This window comes from Myotis daubentonii, chromosome 11 (genome assembly GCF_963259705.1).
Source record: "Myotis daubentonii chromosome 11, mMyoDau2.1, whole genome shotgun sequence".
Lineage (NCBI taxonomy): Eukaryota > Metazoa > Chordata > Mammalia > Chiroptera > Vespertilionidae > Myotis > Myotis daubentonii.
This window is the reverse complement of record NC_081850.1, coordinates 27276164-27301155: the sequence shown is the minus strand read 5'-3', so window position 1 is coordinate 27301155 and position 24992 is coordinate 27276164. Positions and strand designations below refer to the sequence as shown.

General features: G+C 36.6%; 1 pseudogene; it reads left to right on the top strand.

Moving 5' to 3' along the window:
• The first annotated feature begins 20676 nt into the window (after positions 1 to 20676).
• Positions 20677 to 24694, top strand: LOC132211913 (exportin-4-like; annotated as a pseudogene).
• Positions 24695 to 24992: the final 298 nt, after the last annotated feature.

The window sequence follows — 24992 nt, the reverse complement described above, 5'->3', positions numbered from 1 at the left end:
ATCATCTTACTTTTATATAAAATAATATTTATATATTGATCTTGTATCCTGAAAGCTTGCTAAACTCCTTTATTTTTTCTAGTAGACGTTTTGTAGGATCCATCGTATTTTCTACATAGATAATCTTGTTTCTGTGAATAACATTTCACTTCTTCCTTTCTAATATGGACATTTTAATTTTTTTTTAAATTTTCCCCATTTCACTAAATGGAATCTCCTTGACAATGTTGAATAGCAGTGATAAACATGGACATTCTTGTCTAGTATCTGATGTCATGGAAATGCCGTTAGTAATTCACCATTAGATATGATGCTAGCTGTAGATTGTCACTGTACTTTTATCAGGCTGATGGGATCCCCCTCTGTTCCCAGTTTTCTGAAATAGAAGAATGAATGTTGAATTTCAACAGATGCATTTCTGCATCAATTGAGGTGATCACATGCTTGTCTTTTTTATTTGTTAAGTAGAGGCCCGATGAACGAAATTCTTGCAAGGGGCTTGGCCCTCGCAGCCTCTGCTGGCCCTTGCAGCCCCGGCTTCATCCAGAAGGTCCTCCAGATGGTCGTCTGGACAGTTGTTCTGCTGTCCAGTCTAATTAGCATATTAGCTCTTTATTATATAGGATATGGAAAAATGCATTAGGCAAAAGTCAAATCCTATATTTCTGAGATAAACAAAAGTTAGTCATGATATGTTGTTGGATTTGGATTCAGATTGGTAAAAATTTTGTTAAGAAATTTTACTAATATGCTAATGTGGATATTCTTAAGTTTTTTTTTCTTTTTTAATGTGTTTCTCTAATACTGGTATATAAGTCATGCTAACTTCATAGAATGAAGTGGAAAGTATTTCTTTACCTTCAATATTCAGAGAAATTCTGTGTAGATTTGTTAGTATTTCTTCTTTACATGTTTGGAAGAATTCTCTAGTGAAGCAATCTAGGCCTGCAATTCTGTTGTTGTTGTTTTGTTTTGTTCTGTTTTTTTAAGGAATATAATGTATTCAGTATGACTGAGAAATTCCTTCATCTTCTTTAATGGGGTTGATGCTCTGTGTTTTTCATGGAATTTGTCTAGAATTTTCAAATTTATTTGCATATTTTCTTATGCAAATAAGAAACTGAGGCCATTAATTTTAGACTACTATTACTTTCTAATTTCGGCTTGTTACAAATTGTCCTCTAAAGAGTACTTTAGTAACATTCCACAAATTTTAATATATTGTGTATTTTGTTTCATTCAGTTCAAAATAATTTATAATTTATATTTTTATTTCTTCTTTGATCCATATGTTAATTAGAATTGCATTATAAACGTTTCCAAATATTTGGAGATTTTCCAAATCTTTTTCTGTTATAGATTACTTAAAATTTAGTTTTCTTATGAAAAATAAGGATTGCATAATTTTAATTCCTACAAATATTGAGGCTCATTTCTACTGTTGTTGGGTTTGAGTTGGAGTATTCAATAAATGTTAATTGCATAAAGTTGGCTGAGTTTTTTTTTAACTGTACTATTGTTGAGATTTTTGGGAAATATCTAGTATACTTGTTAAATTATCTATTTTTCTTTGCATATTAGTTCTGTTTTATTTATCTTGAAGCTCTCTTCTTATGTACATAATAATTTTGGATTCACATATCCCTATATATGAGTTGTTACCAATATCAATATGCAAGTACCTTCTTTATTCTTGTTAATAATATTTGCTTTGAAGTCTATTTTGTTTGGTATGAGTATAACCACCTTAGCTTTGAAATTAATGTTAGCATGGGAAACCCTCTACCATTTTTTAAAGTCTATTTGTAACTTTATATTTACTATGAGTTTCTCTTAAAGAATATAGAGTTGGTCTTTATTTTATATTCATTATAAAGTCTTTGTTATTGGATTTGGATTCAGTTTGGTAAAGTTTGGTAAGAAATTTTACTAATATGCTAATGTGGATATTATTCTTAAGGTGTTTCAAACCTTTATATTTAATGTCATTATTGAAATAGTTGTATTTAAATTTATTTTCCTGCTATTTGGTTATACATTTCCCCATATGTTCTTTATTTCCTTGTCCCGCCCTTTCTGTCTTCTTCCAATATAAATTGACTAATGTTTATTATATTTTTCTTATTTGTGTATATATCTAATACTTTCTGGTATTTCAGCGGTTGCTCTTGGGTTTGTCATATATGTTCAACTTATCACAATTTTCCTTTATGTGATAATACTTCATGAATAGTATAAAAATCTCAGAAAGTATATTTCTTCTTAGCTTTATGCTATTATAATCTTTATTACATTTCAACATATTATATAAATCATGCACTGCGTTGTCTTTTTTTCCCTTAAATTACTGATTATCTTTTAAGGAAAGTTAAATAACTTGGGAAAAATCTATATATTACACACAGTTACCATTTGTGATGTTCATTCCTTTGCATAGCTCCAGATTTCTGTATGGTGTAATTTTCCTTCTGCTTAAAGACTTACTTTGTTGTTGCCAATACTGCAATAGGGCTAAAGATTTGAATTTTTATGTCTAAAAATTGTGTATCTTTCCATATTTAAAAAAATATTTTTGTCTCCTTTTAAAAAAATATGTAACAGTATTATTAACTATTAGTTTACTACTAGCAGTATAATTTATTATAGGTGCTATGATGTATATTACATCCATGTGACATTTTTATAAGTGGAATTTTGTGCCTTTTGACTTCCTTCACCCATTTTTTACCCACTTTGCCTACTCCCCAACCCCTTGCCTCTACTCTAGGAACAATCCACAGGCTCTATCTGTAAGATTATTTTGTTTTAATTTACATATGAGATCATATAGTATTGGTCTTCCTCTTATTTTACTTAGCATAATGCCCTCAAGTTCCATCCATGTTATCACAAGTGGCAAGATTTAATTTATTTTTAAGATTGAATAATATTTCATTTTATATATATACATATATATATATATATATATATATATATGTATATATATAAAATATACCATTTTTTAAAACATATATCCAACAATGGACATTAAAGTCGTTTCCATATCTTGGTTATTGTAACTATCAGAGTATATATATAGTTCCTTTATTTCCTCTTATTGAATTTATTGGGGTGACACTGGTTTGCAAAATTCTATAGGTTTCAGGTACAGAATTCTACAACAAATCATCTTTACAATGTATTGTGTGTTCACCATCTCCAGTCAAGTCTCCATCCATACCCACCTCTACCTCCTTCCACCTCCCTCTTACATTTTCAACTAGAGTCCCAGTGCATGAAATTCCCTAGGCCTGGCTGGCGACCAGGGCCAATCTGTGGGGCAACAGGCCTGTGGGGCAATGGGTCAGGTGATTGGGGGAGGGTGGTGTTGGCACCACCCACTCGCCAGCCAGTCCCACCCCCGATTGCCCCACGACTACCATCGGCTGCTTTCCTCTGCGGGAGGTGACCGGCGGGGCAACCAGCAGGGTAACTGGGGGGGCCCCTGCTGGCACCTGCCTTGGCTGGCCTGGGGCCTGTGGGCTGGGGGAAAGCTCCTGCGTTGAGCATCTGCCCCCTGGTGGTCAGTGCGCATCATAGTGAATGGTCATTCCTCCCGGAGTTCTGCCATTTGGTCAATTTGCATATTAGGCTTTTATTATATAGGATTTAGTGGTTTTCTTTCCTTCAAATAGTTATACAGAAGTGAAATTGCTGGATCATAAGTTAGTTCTATTTTTAATATTTTAAGAAATCTCTATACTGTTTTTCATAGTGGTTATACCAATTTACATTCCCACCAACAAGGCACAGGGTCCCCTTTTCTCCACATCCTCACTAGCATTTTTTATCTATTGTATTTTTTATAATAGCCATTCTAACATGTGTAAAGTTATTTTTCATTATGATATTGATTCACATGTCCCTGATGATTAGTGTTGCTAGCAATATTTTATGTACCTGCTGGCCATCTGTATGTCCACTTTAGAAAAATGTCTGTTTAGATCCTTGGCTGGTTTTTTAATCTATTTTGTTATTGATATTGAGTTTATGCATTTTATATATTTTAGCTATTAATTCCTTATCAGATATGCTTTGCAGATATGTCTTTATTCAACAGGTTGACTTTTCAGTTTGTTGATGGTTTCATTTGCTATTTAGAAGCTTTTAAAAATATTTTTTTATTGATTTTGAGAGAGGAAAGGGCAGAGTAACTTTCATGGCCTTCTAGATAGCAAATGTTTTGGAAGTTTACATTTATATAGGAACGTTTTCTTAAGATGTCCTTCAAAATGATTTTATTTCAGGATTGAGGCAGGAAAGGGTCATATTTGGAGCAATGTTAAGACACTATTTGAGACCTTTGGACAATGATAAGGGAATTGCTTACTTGAAAGAACAAAGGCCATTTGACAATTTTAAATTAGTTTTTTTTGGGGGGGGGTAAGTTCTTTCACTTTAAAACAAAATCTTCTGTGATGCTCTTGCTAAATCTGTCCTGCCTGCTTCTTTCCTTATGCACCTTCAACTGTATTGTCCTGGCCTGCAAGATAAGGTTTATGTGATTGCTGACAAGTGATTTGTTATGGGTAATCCCACGTATACAATGTATTAAAATTTTTTAGGATATCTAATGTATTTTCTTTAATATATTTGTCTTGCTAGAGCCAAGATTTTTTTAAGAATGGCATGTATCAATAAGATAGGATATCAGAATAAGCTTTTTAAATAACCCAATACAATGTATTTGGTATTTAAATTTGTGAATATTCTTATTGATCAATTTCTTTAGTTCCCCAAGCAGCAACTGTTTCTTTTGGCAACTTTGCTTTGGTTCTGTGGTGCCGTTTGTGGTTGGGAGAATCAGTGATAGCAAGGCAAACACTAGAAGGCTTTGTTATAGCGTTCTTGAGAGAAATAGACTAATTTTTTTCCTGACTCCACTTCCTAAACCTGTGATGCTGTCACAGGTCTATAGCATTGTTGCTACCTGCTAGACCTCATTACCATGGAAGAGACAAATAAATAACAATTGATTTACAAATAGCAAAGTTGCAAGTACTAATCAATTATTATTGAATACCAGGAAGTCTATATAATTCTTGCCCTCGAAATATTACATTAAAATAGTAGATGCTTGAATTACATATCACTTTACTCACATTCTGTCATAACTCCTGCCACCTTATGATTTTTCAGACACTGGGTTGGGTATGAATTCAAAGAGTCAAATCCCTGCACTTTCTGAAAAGTGAACTGATGATGAACATAGAGACTATAATGTGCGAAGCCAGAGAAATACTCAGAAAACTATGGAAGCATAGAAAAACAGGTTTAAACAACCAGGTGGAAGAATCAGAAAAAGATTGAGGGATTGCTTTGTCTGAATTTTGAAAGAAAATAATGTGTTATGCCAGCCGTGTGCAAACTACGGCCCACAGGCCGGATCCGGCCTGTTTGAAATGAATAAAACTATTGGAAAAAAAAGACCGTACCCTTTTATGTAATGATGTTTACTTTGAATTTATATTAGTTCACACAAACAATCCATCCATGCTTTTGTTCCGGCCCCCCGGTCCAGTTTAAGAACCCATTGTGGCCCTGGAGTCAAAAAGTTTGCCCACCCCTGTATGCAAACCAAAGGTAAACTTGAGGCAGGACAGAAAGTACTTCCGTCAAAGTACCCAAACATGTCAGATAATAAGATACATCAGGGGAATGAAAAGTGACTGAGTATGGTTGTAGCATAGCCTGTAAGAGTAGTAGTGATGACCTAGAGAGGTAGAAAAAAAAACTTGAATGTGTTACTCAGTTTAAAATAATTCATTGACGAATGAATGTATTTAAATAGAGAAGTTAGTGCTATGACTGATATTTTCGTGGAATTCTTGAGCACTGCACTTGAAATGTGAGGATTCTATTAAGATATTTCAGCAATAAAAGAAATTATAAGGCCTTGAACTAAAGCAGCAGCGTCAATAAGAATGATAAAATGGCCGAAACTGGTTTGGCTCAGTGGATAGAGCGTCGGCCTGCGGACTGAAGGGTCCCAGGTTCGATTCTGGTCAAGGGCATGTACCTGGGCTGCAGGCACATCCCCAGTGGGAGATGTGCAGGAGGCAGCTGATGGATGTTTCTCTCTCATCGATGTTTCTAACTCTCTATCTCTCTCCCTTCCTCTTTGTAAAAAATCAAAATATATTTTTTTTAAAAAAGAATGATAAAATGAAGATAGTCTTGAATCAAGACCATTTAAGAAAAAATTAAATAGAATATAGTGTTTGCTTTAAAATTAACATTTCTTTTTATTTAACAAATACTGGCCTACTAAGTACTTTTTGAATTTTAACTCAAGTTTAACATGTACTGAGTTTGATATGCACAGGAGACAATGATGATTAAGTACGAATAAAAGTGTAAGTGTGTGTTTATTGTTTTGAATGTATGAATTTCATAATCACCAGCCTGTAGTTTTTCTTTAAATATCTCAGAAAGAGTAAGGAAATGGGGAGAAGAGATTATTTGCAGGTTCTCTGGATAAACTGGCTGGGGAATAAGGACTCTGGAAGAAAACAAAGGAGTAGAGGTCAAAATGTCATTTCTTGGAAATCATATGAACAAAAGGAGGAATGAGTGGGAGTATAACAGTCTACGTCTGTTTATTTAGGGGATATATATATATATATATATATATATATATATATATATATATATATATTTAGGTAATATAAATATTTAGGTAATATATGAGCCCTATTTTCCACTAGTTTTAGCAATAACATTGGTGATGTGGTGGGAGCAGAAGGCCATTTGCAGAGGTCTGAGGTGGGAAGGAGATGGTAGCACTTGCACATGAGCTGCTTCTGCAAAGACCGAGCATGAGACAAAGAGAGAGGCTGCTGAGTAGGAGTGGGAGGTGACAGGAATAGGATAGTAGGCATGCTGCAAAATACTAAACTCTTAGAAGCCAATGGTCAGAGGTGAAATGTTTCAGATATGTTAAGGTGGTAGGATTTAGTTTTCCAAAATAGAGTTTAAAATTAAGCATGCTTTTCCCTATAGAGTATGGCACATAATGGGTTACTTAGGTAGGCACTGGTGATGAATTGTTCTGGATGTCCTTGAAATAGAACAAATGAGTCTCGTGAATTAAGCAAGGTGGGATTTGCTGGAGTCCTAAATCAGGTCACTTTGACTTTTCTAGAATTTTATTAATTCCAAAAATTAAGAGGGGATTTTTAAAAGGGAGGGATGCTAATAATTAGGTCTATGGGTGTTTAGTGATGAGGGACTCTATTTAATTTTTAAATGTTGAAAATCAATTGAGATGTGACTATCAAATATAACTTAGATAAAATATATATATAAAGCCAAAAAGTACCACACCATTTTTTTTTTCATCAATCATAGTTCCTCTGTGTCTAAATGTAATTAGCGTTGTGTTTCATGCACTTGGGGACAGCTAACTCCATTTCATAATTACACTCAAATCCCCAGTGTAGGTTTTTTCCTAAACAAAAAGGAAAAACTATAGGTTTTCTTTTCCGTGTTTTTATATAGCAGACATTAGGGCAAGAAAGAGCAATAAATCACGAGAATCTGTATATCTCCTGTATATATAGAGCCAGCTGTCAGAGCCCGCGCAGCCAGGAACCTCAAATGAGCTGACCTACTTGCAGTTCAGTGCATGTTCCCTTTTCTACCTCAGTTAATTATACCTTAAAAGACAATTCAATTTGTTTACCAAAAATGGGGAAAAAATAATCTGGGTGTTTTTTTCCTGAGTAATTTTGATGATGTTCTATTTCTAGTGATTCTTCTTGTTGTTGTTTTAATATAAAACTATTTCTTGCTTTAAAGAAATGTTCTCTATTTTTAGCTACTGAATTCTCTGTATCAGAAAGTTTTTCAAATTCCCCAAGTGGCGGTCAAATCTCTGCCAAGTTTATCAATGCCATTGCTCCCAGAGAGATGAATTGCTCTCATTTCCCAAATGCCTGATGTATACCAGAAAATGAGCTTATACAAGCTACAAAGGAGAAAGTGTGTGAGGATCAGAGAAAGGGACTGGACTAGTGTTTTCATCTTTATGGTTACTTCATAACTATCTATAAAATGGGTATTATAGTTATGCCACTCACATTTGTACATAAGGAATTAAGCCATGTCTTCTAAAGTTGAGTTTCTCACAATGAGCATCCTAGTTAATTATCTACACTAATAAAAGAGAAAAATGGTAATTGGCGTACGACGATACCCTTTTCATTGGCTAATCAGGGCGATATGCAAATTAACTGCCAACTAAGATTGGCAGTTAACTGCCAACAAGATGGCGGTTAATTTGCATATGTAGGCACAATACTGGGAGGCGAAAGGGAAAGCAGGAAGAAGCCCCCTGCCACTGACAGTGATCAGAAACCCAGGGGGGTGCTAAGAGCTGGGGGGCAGGGCAAAGGCGGCCCTGGGGCCGCCTTTGCCCTGCCCCCCAGCCATGATCTGAGAATCAGGTGCCTTTGCCACCCTGGCCAGTGATAGCAGGAAGTAGGGGTGGAGCCAGCGATGGGAGCTGGGCACGGTCGAAGCTGGCAGTCCCAGGAGCTAGGGGTCCCTTGCCTGGGCCTAAAGCGAAGCCCACGATCGCGGGGCCGCTGCAGCTGTGGGTCCCCGCTGCCCGGGCCAGACGCCTCAGCCAGAGGCATCCTGCAAAGGCAGGGGCGGATCCCACGCGATCGCGCCCACCCCCCACCCCCGCTGCCACTGCAGGTCCCTGCTGCCCGGGCCAGATGCCTAGGCCAGAGGCGTCAGGCCTGGGCAAGGGGCTGATCCTGTGATTGGAGGGTGATGGGGGTCAACGCCTGAGGGCTCCCAGTATGTGAGAGGGGGCAGGCTGGGCTGAGGGACACACCCCCCCCCGACACCCAGTACACGAATTTCGTGCACCGGGTCCCTAGTATATAGATAATTAACTAGTTAATTTCATATATATATATATGAAATAACACATTAATATGAAATAATACATGTGGGTATATTTCATATGTCATCATATGAGGGAAAACTGTCTTTGGATGCTTACAACATGTATTATTTCACATACAGTTTGCAATGTGGCATATCTGTGCTTAGCACAATGCCATACATAGAACAGAAAAATGAAAAAAAAGTAGGAAACATGTGAAACAACAAGTGTTAGATATATTTACTATTATTAACCAATATCTTCCTGTACTCATCAATACTTAAAATAGATAGATTAAGCTGCATTGTGTATCAACTAAGTCCCCCAGATCTTTATAGGTTTACAATGTAAGATTTTTTTTTTTCATTTAAGCCAAATGCTTGCTAATCTGCTCTCCTCCCTTTAAAAACTGGCCTGTTTTGGACACATGCATCTGTAACATGTATGAAGGTGAAAAACAGATATGGAGCTTCACTTCCATTTACTAAATGCAATTGGGAATAGAGGTCTTATCGACATGACCTTCCAATCCTGAAAGGTGAGGACACGCCCATGTGCCCAATGAGATGCAAGGTGATTGCGACAGATGACTTTGCTGTCTGCCTAGAATTATGAACTCACTTTGTAAACTCATAGCATTGTTTGTTATAATTCTTCTGAAAAGTAGAGTTCTCAAAAATAAAGGCCCACAGAGGTTGTTTGAAACAAACCGGCAAACATACACACAGTTATATAGGTCGGTATTTTAATAATTTGAGACACATGAACCACTTAACATCTAAAGCATCTTTAATTGCAAAAGTAACTGAAAAGAATTCTATAAAACTTTAGTATGCTGAGGTGTGACTTATACCCACAGTATTGATTTAAATTTAATCCAATTGTTGAGTGATAGGTTTTCTTTGAGTACCAGTATTTATATCTCTATATCTTTCGATTTTTTTTTAAGCAAAGTTTGGAAGCTTAGAAACTACATTTCCCAGAGTCCTGTTAATCCAGAGTTCTCTACGTGAATTCTCTTCTGTCCTTGAGAATCAATAGTTTGGGATTTGGAAAGGAAACAATACCTTTACCTCCGTCAGCAGTGATGGCAGAGAGGTGGGTGTCTCAGGGTTAGGCTTGGCAGAGTCCTTTGTCCCTTTCCCAGGCATCCATGTTAGAAGTGAAGTAGGCAGTCAGTAAAAGTGCAGACATTTTCTGAATGTTCCTGATTTATGAGCAGCATTCTCTTGGGGGAAATGTAATTGTGATAGAATAATGACTACCTACACACATACACACAGCTGTGCGCACATTGCATGGACTCTGCAGTTGTGACTAAGATTCAGGAAATTAGGATGGAAGACAATCCTGGATTATCCAGGTGGCTGCACTCTAACCCCACTAGCTCTTAAAAGCTGAGAACCTTTCCCACCTGTGGTCAGAGAGACATGTGAATATATAAGAAAAGCTTGAAACACACACATGAGGAAGGAGGTCAGAAGCCTGGGTCTGCAGGCAGCCTCTTGAAGCTGGAAAAGGCAAAGATGCAGGTTCCCCCTGCGTCTCCAGAAAGGAAGGCAGCCTTGCTGACACTGTAGTCTGGAGTGAGCTTCTTTGGGCTTCCGGCTTCCAGAGCTACAAAACAACAAATTTATATGTGTAAGCCACTGACTTTGTGTTAATTTGTTATAGCAGCAGTAGGAAACCAGTAGAGCTAATGTCCCTCACCCTGGATAAAAATAGTATCGGTTTTTTTTAAGGAACAAGAGACTTGCATATTGTTGTTTAAATATTCATTTTGTGTATAAGTTAGATCCTGCCATATTTTAGTGGATATTCTGCTATTTGGCAGTTTTTCATATTTATAATCTTCCCACATCTGCCAATGTGCCAAAATATGTGAATGGGTGAGAGGGAGTGAAGAGAGGAGATTCATAAAGGAAGAATGTAGGGGCAAACAAAGAAGTGTCTTATCTTTTGGCCTGTTTCACTTGTCAGGATGGTTCCATCATGGTTGGTGGACACACCACCTACCCTCTCCTTTCTTAAAAAAGTATGTGGATCCTCATTGACGCAAATATTCAAAGCTAGATTCCCCAGTTATGGTAGTTGAATGTAAGGAGGCTCCTGCCCAGTTAGCAGCAGAATATTAAAACTGTATGATCAAATAAATCACCTTTCCCATGGAACAATTTAATAAGTTGTCAGCAGGCCAATTAGCATTTACTCATAGTTGACTTGTGCTTGAATGTCCTTTTATTTCTAAGTCACTTGAAAAGACAAGATGCTTTTGTTCGTTAATGCCCAGTGTAATTAGCTTCCATTGAAATATTGATTTTACATTAAGGAAGATGAATGCTAAAGTATTGGCAGCTAAGTGTTGTTTTAATAAAGACTGACATTGCACAGATAAAAAGACATCGGGCTTGTCATTGCACTCTCGCTTCTGTGCAATTACAATATGTACATGACTTTCTAACAGCAGAATTTAGTCTAGTGCACCTGAACTTTTAGCATCTCTTGGTTAAAGATACCATGTCTAAATCTTTACATCTGGATAAAATACACATGCTATCCTACCTATTTTATTCATCAGGACATGCACATACTTTTTTTTCCCTAAGATTAGGAAACGTGTAAGATTTTTTTTTCATGCCTAGAACAAGGGTAGGGAACCTCCAGCGCATGAGCCATATAATATCCAAAAAATCATTTGGTCTGGCCTTGCCAAGCAAGGCATTAGGAGTGAGTTAACTAAATGTTTGACCAGATATAGCAGGCTAATTTTTAAGTTGATAATTTTGTATGGCCCTCAAATGATGTTATAAATATTCAAATGGCTCTTGGCAGATACAAGGTTCCCCATCTTTGACCTAGAATCAAATTTTCTCACACTATTTGAACTCTTATCTAGTAACTATAAGTGTATTTTTATCTTGGCTTCATTAATGACTATGATGATATTGAAAAATAAACAATAGATAATTGAATCAATTTCTTTGATAACTTCCATTCTGTTCTTTCCTCTGTGTGTGTGTGTGTGTGTGTGTGTGTGTGCATGTATGCATGTACAGACGTGGGCAAAAGTAGGTTTAAAGTTGTGAGTTTATGAAACAGAATTTACTCTTGTATTATTATTTATTAATAGTATTACTTTTGAACAAGTGTTAATCTACTTTTATCCACTCTGTATATGTAGATATGTGTATTTATTTTCCTCTTTGGAGAAATGGTTACAAATGAAAATTTGAATTATTGTACTGACATTAGATTATTTTTCTTTGTGAATAATATCAAAATTAAGTATTTAAAGAAATACAACTGACAATATTGGTATTGAGGATTTATAACCAGTATTTCTTTAAGAATGTGTGATATGAAGAATAGATATTTGCACATTTAGACCCTATGTAGGGCCGTTTTAAATTAATATTTTATAATAGTGTTGTAATAAGCATTTTTCTAGCTCAAATTTGCCTGGGTACTGGGAGCTGCTGCAAGATGTCCTTCAAATGACATCTTCAGAGTTGTCTTTGTTTTTTTGTTGTTGTTTCATACATCTACCTACTCATTAAACATCTCTTCTTCGATGAATAACAGTTTTATTTATAAATAATTTTAAATAATTAAAGTCACCACATAATACAGGTATGTAAATGCACTCATATTTTTTGGATTGCTTACACTTTGGAGTTTGAGGCAGAGGTAATGTAGGGAATTAAGTGCAATGTTAATGTGATAACAGGACATAATATAAAGATATAAACAAAACTCAAAGCTAGGAAATATCCAGGTTATATTTCTATTAAAATATATGTTGCTTGATGTGAAAGGTTTTTAATGCTATTTAAAGTGAAAAATCTGCATCTCACAATTAGAACTGTGTAAAGAAATTTTGATGCATAAATTTCCGATATATATTCTATAAAGGATGCCACCATTGGTACTCGACTTCAGACTGACCCAAGCATGTTTTAGTCCACAGAGAAGTAAACATTTGTAATTTGGGAGCCTAAAATATGCTGGGATAGGAGCAAGATTATGGTACGTTTTCTCTACAATTTATCTCTCTCTTTCTGATATACAGACAAACTGGACACATTCAGATTTTACCTGAATTAAGAATAAAGAGTTTGAATCACTAAAAGGGGAGAGATAGAAACCATAAGAACAAATAGGGTAACGAAGAGTTTCCCATTAATTCTGTGATGCTTGACATAAATAAGGCAGTGAAGGAGCAGTTTCCGTCTCCCATGGATATGAACCACTGCCTAAAGGAGCCTTTCACGGCAGAGCGAGGAATAGGACCTGAGACCTTGATCATTGAACATATTGCCTCCAGTTTATTCCTATGATAATGATCCTCTCTTTTAAAAGATGGGAGAAAGTATCAAAGATATTATAAAATGCCCCAAACCCCTGGGAGGAAAGAAATAATTTCAGTAGAGAAAACAGAAAATGAAGAGTACATGGAAAGTTGAAGTTGAACTCTGTAACTGATAAATCCATCTGTACCTAAACTAAGATCTAAGATGAAAGACTTGACTTTGTGTCAGAAGGGGCTTTAAACCATGGACCCTAGGCATTTGTGTGTGTGTGTGTGTGTGTGTCTGTGTGTGATTTTATTTTAGACTTTGAATTTTTTTTGTTAGCAATAGCTCTTTTTAACTATAAACTTACAAAATGTTGAACATATTTAAAATATATGTATGTAAATATATATCATATACATGTGTATATGTAACCGATTATATATAACTGATATATACTAGTAGCTCTGTGCACGAATCCATGAGCAAGTAGCTTGCTGCCGCTTACCTCAGCTAGCCACCCGCCCACCGCCGCTGGTAGCTCTCTGCTGCTCATAGCTCGCTGCCCCACCCTCCTGTAGCTCTCCATCTACTGCTCTCTCTCCTGCAGCTCTCCACCACTTGTAGATTGGTTGTGATGTTATGGCATAATGGATAATTAGAATATTCCTCTCTTATTTTATAGGATATATATAACTCGTTGGTATGCAATAACTTTATTTCTATTTGGATCATCTTGTTAGTTTAATTTATCTCTCTGCATCATTTGATCTGTAACACTTTTTAAAGAAAATGTTAGTTTCCTGCCCCCAATCACTTCATAAAAATCCCAATATTTTGACACTGGTTGATGGCCCAACAAGCGGGAAATTATTAGAAACATTTCTGTCTCTGGAGATGTTATTTTCCATAAACTGAATTTCAAATAGATATGAATTGGGCTTTATTTTAATAAGTTGTTAGCATATGTCATTATCCTAATAAGCATATTATCCTCTTTCTGAATTTCCTCTCTCTTCTTCCTCTCTATCAAGTCATCCATTTCTTTTCATATATTTAGCATGAGTAAATAATATCTTACAGATTTTAAGAACTGGAAGCACCATATTAATTTTTAATGAATGACAGCATTGCTGATCCCAAGCAACAATCTAATGTGGGAACTCCCACAGTATCAAAAAAATGGAAGTACAGTGACTAAAAACCAGTGAAATCAGAGCTACAGATTCTGTTCTCTGTACGTGCAAATCTTGTCAGGTGACATTAAACTCCTGTTTACGGGAACAGCATCCATAGATGAGCATCTTGGTTAAAGGCTTCATTTCTTTTCTGGCATTTGTTTGCCTCTCAACTTTTTCACCCCAAAGCAGAGCTTTCCAAGGCTTTCCAACCTGTGCCTTCTCTGAGGACTGCCAAATGTTCAGGCGACTGGGGTCAGTTGTTAAGGAGTTGGCCTACAATGGCCAACATCTCTTGTTAGACACTTTGTTTTGCAACATGGCTTCTAAGTGAAGTTAATTTTTCTAGCCCTTGTATCTAGACTGCTCTTGTGAATTTCTTTGACCGTCACATGATGGTAGAGTATGTTCTATCACTGTTAAGTGAAGGCCTCAAGAGACTGCAGATTCTGCTGTGACCCTCTTGGAACCCAGCTGCCATGTGAGGGAGCCTGTAGAGAGGCCTCGAGAGGCGAGAGGCACACACAGGTGCCCTGGCTGACAGCTCCACACCACTGCCATTCTTGGTCAGTGAGTGATAAGAGATCTGAAAACACCGGCTAACATGCAAAAGCATGAGGGAGCCCTGCTGATTCCATGGGGAGTAGAGAGAGAGCCATCTCAATTGAGAGCTGCCCTAACTGTGAAACCACAAATTGTGAGGAAATAAGCAGAAATCAAACTTCAGGTGATTTATTTTTTTAATGTATTGATATTTGATATAATACCTTTCACACATCCAGAGTGTAAATTTTATTATATACATAAAATTTTGTTTTAAAAATACATAATTATTTTAAGATATTTAGAATAATTCTTTCCTTATTTCATAAAAACAATAGCAAACTATTAGATAATCAGTATTTAATAACTGCTGAATTTATATTACTAACATTGTTAAACAATTTGAGTTCAAAATAATTACTATGTAAATAAAATATACAATTTAAAAACCTTATATTTTGGATATTATAATATTGCCTATAGTACATTAACATTTTTTATTAGGAATACTGAAAGTACCACATATATGGATTATTCTATGAGGATCATTATAAATTTTTTTCTGGTATTTTAAAATATAGGATGTTGTTTACTTCCGTAGTTATTTCATCAATTTTCAGTTGAATATTCCTATTTTTAAAATACTTTTATTTTTTAGAGCAGTTTTAGTTTCCTGCAAAATTGAGCTGGAAAGGTACAGAGGTTTAACATGCACCCTCTGTCCTCCACACAAGCATAGCCTTCACCATTAACAATATTCCTTCACCAGAGTGATGCATTTATTACAATTCATGAAACTACATTGACACATCATTATCAATAAGAGACTATACTTTATATTAGGATTCATTCTTGGTGTTGTACATTCCAGGAGTTTGGACAAATTTATTGACATGTATCCACCATTTTAGCTGCGTACAGAGTATTTTTTAATACTAAAAAAAGTCCTCTGCATTTTTCCTATTAACCCCTCCCTCTTCATTATCCACTGGAAGCCTGCAATCTTTTTACTGTCTCTATACTTTTGCCTTTTCCAAAATGCCTTGTAGTTGGATTCACAGACTATGTAGACTTTTCTTATTGCTTCTTTCACTTAGTAACACGCATTCCTTCCTTATGTCTTTTTATAGCTTGATAGCTCACTTATTTTTACTGCTGAAAAACATCCCATTGTATAGGCATACCAATTTATATATTTTTATATATTCAAATCCCTACTAAATATATTTTTATATATTCCAGTCCCAACTAAATATTATTTTGTTGGTTTTCAAGTTTGGGCAATTATCAGTAAAGATGCAGTAAACATCAATGAGTAGGTTTTTGTGTGGACATATATTTTCAACTCCTTTGGGAAAATATTAAATAGCATGATTGCTTGATCATATGTTAAGAGTATGTTTACTTTTGGATAAAAAAAAACACCTCACCACTAAACTGTTCCCCAAAGTGGCTGTACCATTTTGCATTTCCACCAGCAATAATTGAAAGTTTCTGTTGCTCCACATCTTCACCAGAATTTGGTGGTGTCAGTGTTCAAGATTGTGGCTTTTCTAATAGGTGTGTAGTGGTATCTTGCTATTGTAACTTACCTTTTCCTGAGGACATAGTATGTGGAGCATTATTTCATGCTTATTTTACCTCAACATAACTTCTTTGGTGAGGTGTCTGTTAAAAGATTTGGCCAATTTATTATTGATTTTAGAGAGAGAGAAACATCGATAGGCTGCCTCCTGGGCATTGAGCCCGCATCCGAGGCATGTGCCCTGACCAGTAACCTCTTAGTTCCTGGGTCAGTGCTCCAACACTGAGGTACAGTAGATGGGCAGATTTGGCTCATTATTAATAGGGTTATTTTCTTTCTTGTTTAGTTTTAGGTGTGGTGTTTTTGTATATTTTATATAACATTCATTTATCAGATGTCTTTTTAAAATATGTTCTCCAAGTCTGTGGCTTGTGTGTTCTCATTCTCATGACATTGTCTATTGCAGAGCAGAACATTTTAATTTAATGAAGTCCAGCTTACTAGCAACTATGCCTTTCATATATGGTGCCTTTGCTGTTGTATCTAAAATGTCATCAAAGTCATCTAGATTTTCTATCTTCTAGAAGTTTTATAGTTTTTTATTTTACACTGTGGTTTGTGACCCATTTTGAATTAAGTTTTCTGAGTGTAAGTTATGGTCTAAATTCATTTATCTGCATGTGGAGGTCCATTAGTTCAAAACACATTTTTGTTCTATTTTATTTCCTTTGCTTTTTTTTGTCCAAGATCGGTTGAGTATATTTATGGGCTCTCTCTTGTGTCCCTTTGATCTATTTGTCTATTTTTGTGTCAATAGCTCACTGTCTTTTTACTTTAGTTTTATTGTAAGTCTTGAAGCCCTGTTGTGGAAATCCTCTAAGTTTGTTCTTCTGTGTCCATATTGTGTTGGCTATCCTGAGTCTTTGCCTCTCCAAATAAATCTTAGAATGAGTTAGTGTATATTCACAAAATAACTTATTAGGATTTCGGTTGAGATTGCATTGAATCTATAGATCAAGTGGGAAGAAATAAGATCCTGAAAATATTGACTCATCCTTTTACTTAAATATGGAATACCTTCCCATATGTTTATTTCTTGAGTTCTTGCATCAGCTTATCAAAATTTTACTTACATAGATCTTGTACATAATTAAATTTATGCCATTTCAATTTTAGGCTGCTAATATAAATGTCATTGTGTTTTTAACTTCAATTCTACCTATTTATTGATGGTATATGGAAAATTAATGACTTTGATATCCTCCTACAACTTTTACTACAATTGAGTTACGGGAATTTTTTGTCAATTTTTATAGATTTTTCTACGTGGACAATCAAGTCATCTGCAAACAAAGACAATTCTATATGCTCATTCCCAATCAATATACCTTTTATTTATTTTTCTTGTCTTCCTGCATTAGCTAGGACATTCTGTACAATTTTAAAAAGGGGTGATGAGAGGAGACACTTGTTTGACCATGATTTTTGTATAACGTTTCTCACAAGTATGATGTTAGCTAGAGTTTTGTAAAAGTATTCTTAATCAAGTTGAGGAAATTTCCCTCTATTCTTAGTTTACTGAGAGTTTCTGTCATGATTGGGTGTTGGATTTTGTCAGATGATTTTCCTGCATCTATTGATATGAACAATGCTTTATTGAGTGTGCTGATGTGATAGATTATATTGTTTTTAGAATACCAAAACTGCCCTGCATACCTAGGATAAATCACACTTGGTTGTGGTATTTAAATATTTGTATACATTGTTGAATTTAGTAGAGTAATATCTTGTTGAATGTTTCTGCATCTATGTTCATGAGAAATAATGGTCTCTAGTTCTTTCATTGTAAGTCTCTATCTATTTTTGGTATTAGGGTAAAGCTGGCCTTATACAATGATTTAGGAAGTATTCCCTCTATGTTTATTATCTGTAAGAGATTGTAGAGAATTGGTATAATTTCTTCCTTAAATTATTAGAAATATTTGGCTGAGATAGTTGTGTGGAATCCCATTATATTTGTTTATTTTTGTATGATTTGAAAATGAGAATACAATTGACTGTAAAGATCCCATGGGGAGGGAGATCCTGAATATGGAGAAGAGAGAAAATAGTATTTGTTGGAGCAGGTTAGTGAGAAGGCAGGTGGGGCTGGTGTTCAGATATGATCTGTTCTTTGGAAGAACACTTAATAGTTTAGGGAGAACAAAGTAAAGACAATATATAAATGCCAGTAGGTTTATACTTTTGTTTGGAAGATGAATAATTAGCCATTCTAATGGAAACTTGTGCTATTTTTTCCCCTAGGAATTCTGAGGTAAGGCCTTTGGTGATGAGTGAAGAAAATGGAATCAGAATTTTTCACAGCTTAAAGCAGAGGTGAAATGATGAGTGGACAGTAAAGCCAGACTAGCTAATATCAGCAGTGTTGAAGGCCCAGTTAAGGTAAGAAATAATTCATTTATAGTTACATAGAGATATATGCTCAGTTTTGGACTTTCTGTGGTAATAGCCATGTGTATGCTAGGAATATTTTATAATTATAAAAACTTTCTGAGTATCTATTTAATACAAATATTGACTATTATCTTGTCCTTTGTAATCCATTCTCCCAGTCTGATGCTTACTTTTAAATCTTGAATTTATACATAGTCTGAAGAGTAAAGTCAGGATAGAAATTTGTTGTGATAGAGTCCATTATAAGACTAGACCTTCATCTCCATTTCAGTGAATTTTCTATTGCTCTGTGCAAGAGATAATTTAAAACATTAATTATAATTCTAAGTAGAAAATGCAAATAAATATATGGCCCCATTTTGCCATATCTTTCAAAAAGTAAAATTTGTCTAAGTATTGACTAAATATCTAGGGTGTTTTTATTTTAATTTATATATATGAGGAAGACATGTGTAGAGTTTTTATTGATGCAGCATTAGTACACTTATTTCAGTCTTTTACTGCCACTGTTAATCAGTGGTTATATAAATTACATTATATGCATAAAGTGACATAAAAATCAAAGTTCCCAAAAAACTAATATTAAAGCACAGTCATATGCATTGAATGAGTAAATATAAATTGTTAGTATTTGTATATAGCTCTATCCATACAGTTAAAGTTTTCTGAATGGTATAAATTAAAGCAATTATCTCCTAGAATAAAACTGTGATATACCAAAACATAATACAGTGGGGCCTTGACTTACGAGTGTCCTGACTAATGAGTTTTTTGAGATACCAGCTGTCTCTCGGCTAATTTTTTGCATTTAGTTGATAGAGTAATTTGAGTTAACGAGCTCCTTAACGAGCTTGGTCTCGGAATGAGTTAAACTTGTAAGTCAAGGCCCCACTGTATAACATTTTTAGACTATGTAATTGTTTTTCCATTCATGTATGTGTACCTCTCGCCCTGTCTTTTCCCATTCTCTCTTGTGGTAGAGACACACCCAGAATACATCATTTAAACCTAAGTAAAAAATAGATCCATGAACACAAGTCATACATGGAAAAACCAAAATAGGCCTGAGGGGAAAAAAAAAAACACAAAACACCTATATTAGATATAAATAGATTTCACTGCAATAGAGATTTTAATATTGTAAATAATGCTCAAAAAAGATGATAAAACCATTATTTTTCCTGTAACTTTTATTTAAGATAAATAGGGTTCCTTAGGGAGAAAAACATAGAAATCAGACAGCTTCTCAGGTGCCCATCTTTAAGATCACAAAGTGTCAAGTTCTTAATGAGAAGATCACTGATCTCACAATACCAGGAGCATAAAAAGATAAAGGCAATCACAGGAAACAGACAAATAATTTCCAGTTTTAGAAGCCTGATCCTGTCAGCTTCTGCTCCAAATGTTCTTCTTCACTACAATGCTTTCTGGTTTGGGATTTCACATGCAAAGCATCTTCAAAATAATAGACACGGAGACATATTGCTTCAAAAAGCAAGCTTCAGGCTTTGGTACACATCCATTTGAGGTGACACACTGTATGTTAGTAGTTAAAAATCTATCTTAATTATTATCAATATATGATTTAGCCTTTACATTTTTTAATTTAGTTGTTTGTTCAGTTTAATGGTCTTAAACTACATAGTTATGTTCACTCAAACAAAGGAAATTAGATACACTTAATACAATCTCCTATGTTCTTTTGTAAACTCTAAATTTTAGAAACATTAGGATTTGAGAGAGACCATGATGGCGGCAGCACTTGGGCCCCCAGAAGTGATCGCCTAGCTGGAGAACGCGGCCCAAGTTCTCATGGCACCTCCTTCCATGGTCAACAATGAACAATGCCAGCATGCAGAGCACATATTCTTATCATTTAGGAAATCGAAGTCACCATTTTCAGTTTGCAAGCATATTTTGGAAACAAGCAAGGTGGACTATGTCCTCTTTCAAGCTGCCACGGCCATCATGGAGGCAGTGGTCCGAGAGTGGATTCTCTTGGAAAAGGGCAGCATCGAGTCACTGAGAACATTCCTTTTAACTTACGTCTTACAGAGGCCCAACCTCCAAAAGTATGTTCGGGAACAGATGCTCTTAGCAGTAGCAGTAATTGTAAAATGAGGCTCACTAGATAAGTCAATTGACTGCAAGAGCATTTTTCATGAAGTCAGCCAGTTGATCAGTAGTGGCAATCCCACTGTGCAAACTCTGGCCTGTTCTATTCTGACTGCACTATTGAGTGAATTCTCAAGTCCAAGTAAAACCAGCAACATCGGACTGAGCATGGAATCCCATGGCGACTGCAAAAGAGTTTTCCAGGAAGAAGACCTTGGTCAGATCTTCGTGTTAACCCTGGAAGTTTTGCAGGCGGGAAAACCTCAATGCTCAGATGTCCTGTGTTTCAGCGCTACCTCTCACTAGCCAATCAGGTCGAGCTGGAACTTTCTTCCTCCAAATTTTGGCAGACATTATATAGCCATGTTTGAATCCTCACAAACTGTGCTGTTAAAGCCAACGGAGTCCTGGTGGGAGGCCCTTCTGGACAGCAGAGTCATGGAGCTTTTCTTTACAGTACATCGAAAAATCAGAGAAGATTCGGATATGGCACAAGATTCTCTGCAATGCCTCGCCCAGTTAGCTTCTTTGCAGGGACCTGTCTTCCCCGATGAAGGAGCACAGGTTGACTACCTGGCACACTTCATTGAGGGTTTACTGAGTACTATCCATGGAAGTGAAATAGAAGATTCTGAAGCTGTGGGGATCTCCAGCATCATCAGCAACCTGCTAACTGTTCTCTCGAAACATCTTAACTGCCACTCCAAGTGAGCTTTTCTCGCCCTTTGTGAACTGCCTCACACACCTCACTTGTTCTTTTGGGCGTAGTGCTGCTTTGGAAGAAGTGCTTGATAAAGATGACATGGTCTACATGGAAGCCTATGACAAGTTGCTGGAGTCCTGGCTGACTTTGGTCCAAGATGACAAACATTTCCATAAAGGCTTTTTTACCCAGCATGCAGTTCAAGTCTTCAATTCCTATATTCAGTGCAGTGCCACCTGGCCGCTCCAGATGGCACAAGGAATTTACTGCCAGTGGTGTGACCTCTCGTGAGGAAGAGGAAATAAGTGAACTTCAAGAAGATGACCGAGACCAGTTTTCAGATCAACTAGCCAGTGTAGGAATGCTAGGAAGATCTTCTTGCCGCAGAGCACTGTATACCTCTTCTGACAAGTTTATTAGAAGAAAGAGTAACAAGGCTCCATGGTCAGTTACAGTGACATCAGCAGCAGTTACTTGCTTCACCTGGTTCAAGCACCATTGCCAGCAAAATACTTGATGAGCTGTATGAAGATATTCACTGGCTTATTTTAGTTACAGGCTACCTCTTAGCTGATGATACTCAGGGAGAGACTCCACGAATACCTCCAGAAATAATGGAATATTCCATGAAGCATTCATCTGAAGTTGACATTACTACAACACTTCAAATTTTGGGATCTCCAAGAGAAAAGGCCTCTTCCATTCCAGGGTACAACAGAACAGATTCTGTGAATAGGCTGTTATCTGCTGTTCTCGGAGTTTCAGAAGTTGAGTCTCGAGCAATAAGAGCAGATCTCACTGATCTTCTAAGCCCTCAAATGGGCAAAGATATTGTTTGGTTTCTAAAACGCTGGGCAAAGACTTATCTCCTGGTGGATGAGAAGCTATATGATCAGATAAGTCTACCATTCAGTACAGCATTGGGAGCAGATACTGAGGGTTCTCAGTGGATTATTGGCTGCCTCTTATAGAAAGTCATCAGCAACCTCTCGGTGTGGAGTAGTGGGCAGGACCTTGCAAGTGACACTATGCAGCTCCTTGTCACTTTGGTGGAAAGAAGAGAAAGGGCAAACCTAGTAATCCAGTGTGAAAACTGGTGGAATTTAGCTAAACAGTTTGCCACCCGAAGCCCTCCTCTGAATTTTCTGTCCAGTCCGGTGCAGAGGACGCTGATGAAGGCCCTTGTCCTGGGAGGTTGGACACAGAAACCAAACAACAGTATTGGACTGAGGTTCTTCAGCCATTGTAGCAGCGATTCTTTCGGGTGATAAATCAGGAAAACTTCCGGCAGATGTGCCAGCAAGAGGAGGCCAAGCAGGAAATCACTGCCACGCTAGAGGCCCGATGCGGCATTGCCGAGGCTGCCCACATTGACAACGTCGCGATCCTTTTTAATTTCCTAATGGACTTCCTCACCAATTGCATTGGATTGGTGGAAGTTTACAAAAATGCCCCCGAGACTGTCAATCTCACAATAGACGTTTTTGTTGAAGTTACACATAAATAGATATGTTATCTTGGAGAGTCCAAAGCAAAGAACTTATATGAAGCTTGCCTCACTTTGTTGCAAGGATATTCTAAGAATAATTTGGGGCGGCAGAGAGTGGATGTCACAGCGGAGGAGGAACAATATCAGGACCTACTTCTTATTATGGAACTTCTTACAAGCCTTCTGTCAAGAGTTCATAGACTTCAGTGATACAGATGAAGTGTTTAGGGGACATGAGCCGGGGCAAGCAGCAAGCAGGTCTGTGTCAGCAGCGGATGTTGTTTTATATGGAGTCAACATAATTCTGCCCTTGATGTCACAAGATCTTTTGAAGTTTTCAACACTTTGTAATCAGTACTACAAATGAATTACATTTATTTGTGATATTTTTCCTGAAAAAATACCACAGCTTCCTGAAGACCTTTTTAAAAGTCTGGTGTGCTCTCTAGAACTGGGAATGACTTCAGTGAGCTCGGAGATTTGCCAGCTGTGCCTGGAGGCCCTGACACCATTGGCTGAACAGTGTGCAAAAGCTCAAGATACAGACTCACCACTGTTTCTAGCGACACGGCACTCTCTGAAGCTGGTTTTTGAAATGCTGGTGCTGCAGAAGCACAACACTGAGATGACGACAGCAGCCGGTGAGGCGTTCTACACGTTGGTGTGCCTGCACCAAGTGTTCAGAAGTTCACTTCCTGAGATGATGCCCATCCCAGTAAGGGGCTTTTCTGACATTTGATTTCCTGTTATTACTAGGAAAATACGCTGGGTACTCTGAATTGGTTGAAACATTGCTGTCAAGTCAACAAGACCCAGTTATTTACCAGAGATTAGCAGATGCCTTCAACAAGCTCACTGCAAGCAGCACCCCTCCTACGCTGGATTGGAAACAAAAGATGGCTTTTTCTAAAGAGTTTGGAAGAATTTATGGCCAATGTTGGTGGTCTCCTTTGTGTACAATAAAGAACAAAACTCTATGCTTAATTTAGATCCTTTCTGCAAAGTGCACTGAATTGCTAAAAGTTGACTTGAGTCTTGTCCTGTCCTTCAGTTTCTTGGCCATTGGGGTTTTGGAGAGCTTGACATGTAACGAATGCAGTTGAGACAGGAGAGCTCAGCCTCAAATCAGCGTCTGCTATTAGATGTTACCACAGTCAGTCATAAGTATTCTGTAGGTTTTGAATGGTGATTTAACATTTTCAAAAGGAAATACATATATGTGCAAACAGATAAGGGCACCATGAAATCATGATCAGTGCCTTTTCCCTCTTTGTCAAACGTTAGGTGACTAGCCAGAGTTTAAAATTTTCGTTGTAAAATATTAGGTGGCTATGTTCGGTGATGTTTCTCAAACGTTGTCCGTGGACCACCTGCAGCGCTGAGAAACTAGACCCAACTGGAGGCCATCATTGTCAGAATTTCTGTGTGTGGGCTCTGGGTTTTTTCATTTTAATAAACTCCTCCCCTCTGTTACCCCCCCCCCCCCAAAAAAAAATTAGGATTTGAGACTACTAATATATCTTCTCTAGTACATAAAAGAAACATTACCAGCAGTTTATAATTTTACAAGCTGTTAAACTAACTCATGTTAAGTTCATAATAGTTCAAACTCTACCCTAACATCAGCAGGTAAAACATTTTTTAACACCAGACTTTTAAATTGCCTACTGTTAATAACATCAGAACTTTTCAAAGAAAACTTTTTTACTCACCTTTACTACCAGGCTGCTAACCATCTGCAGTTTGGAGTAAGTT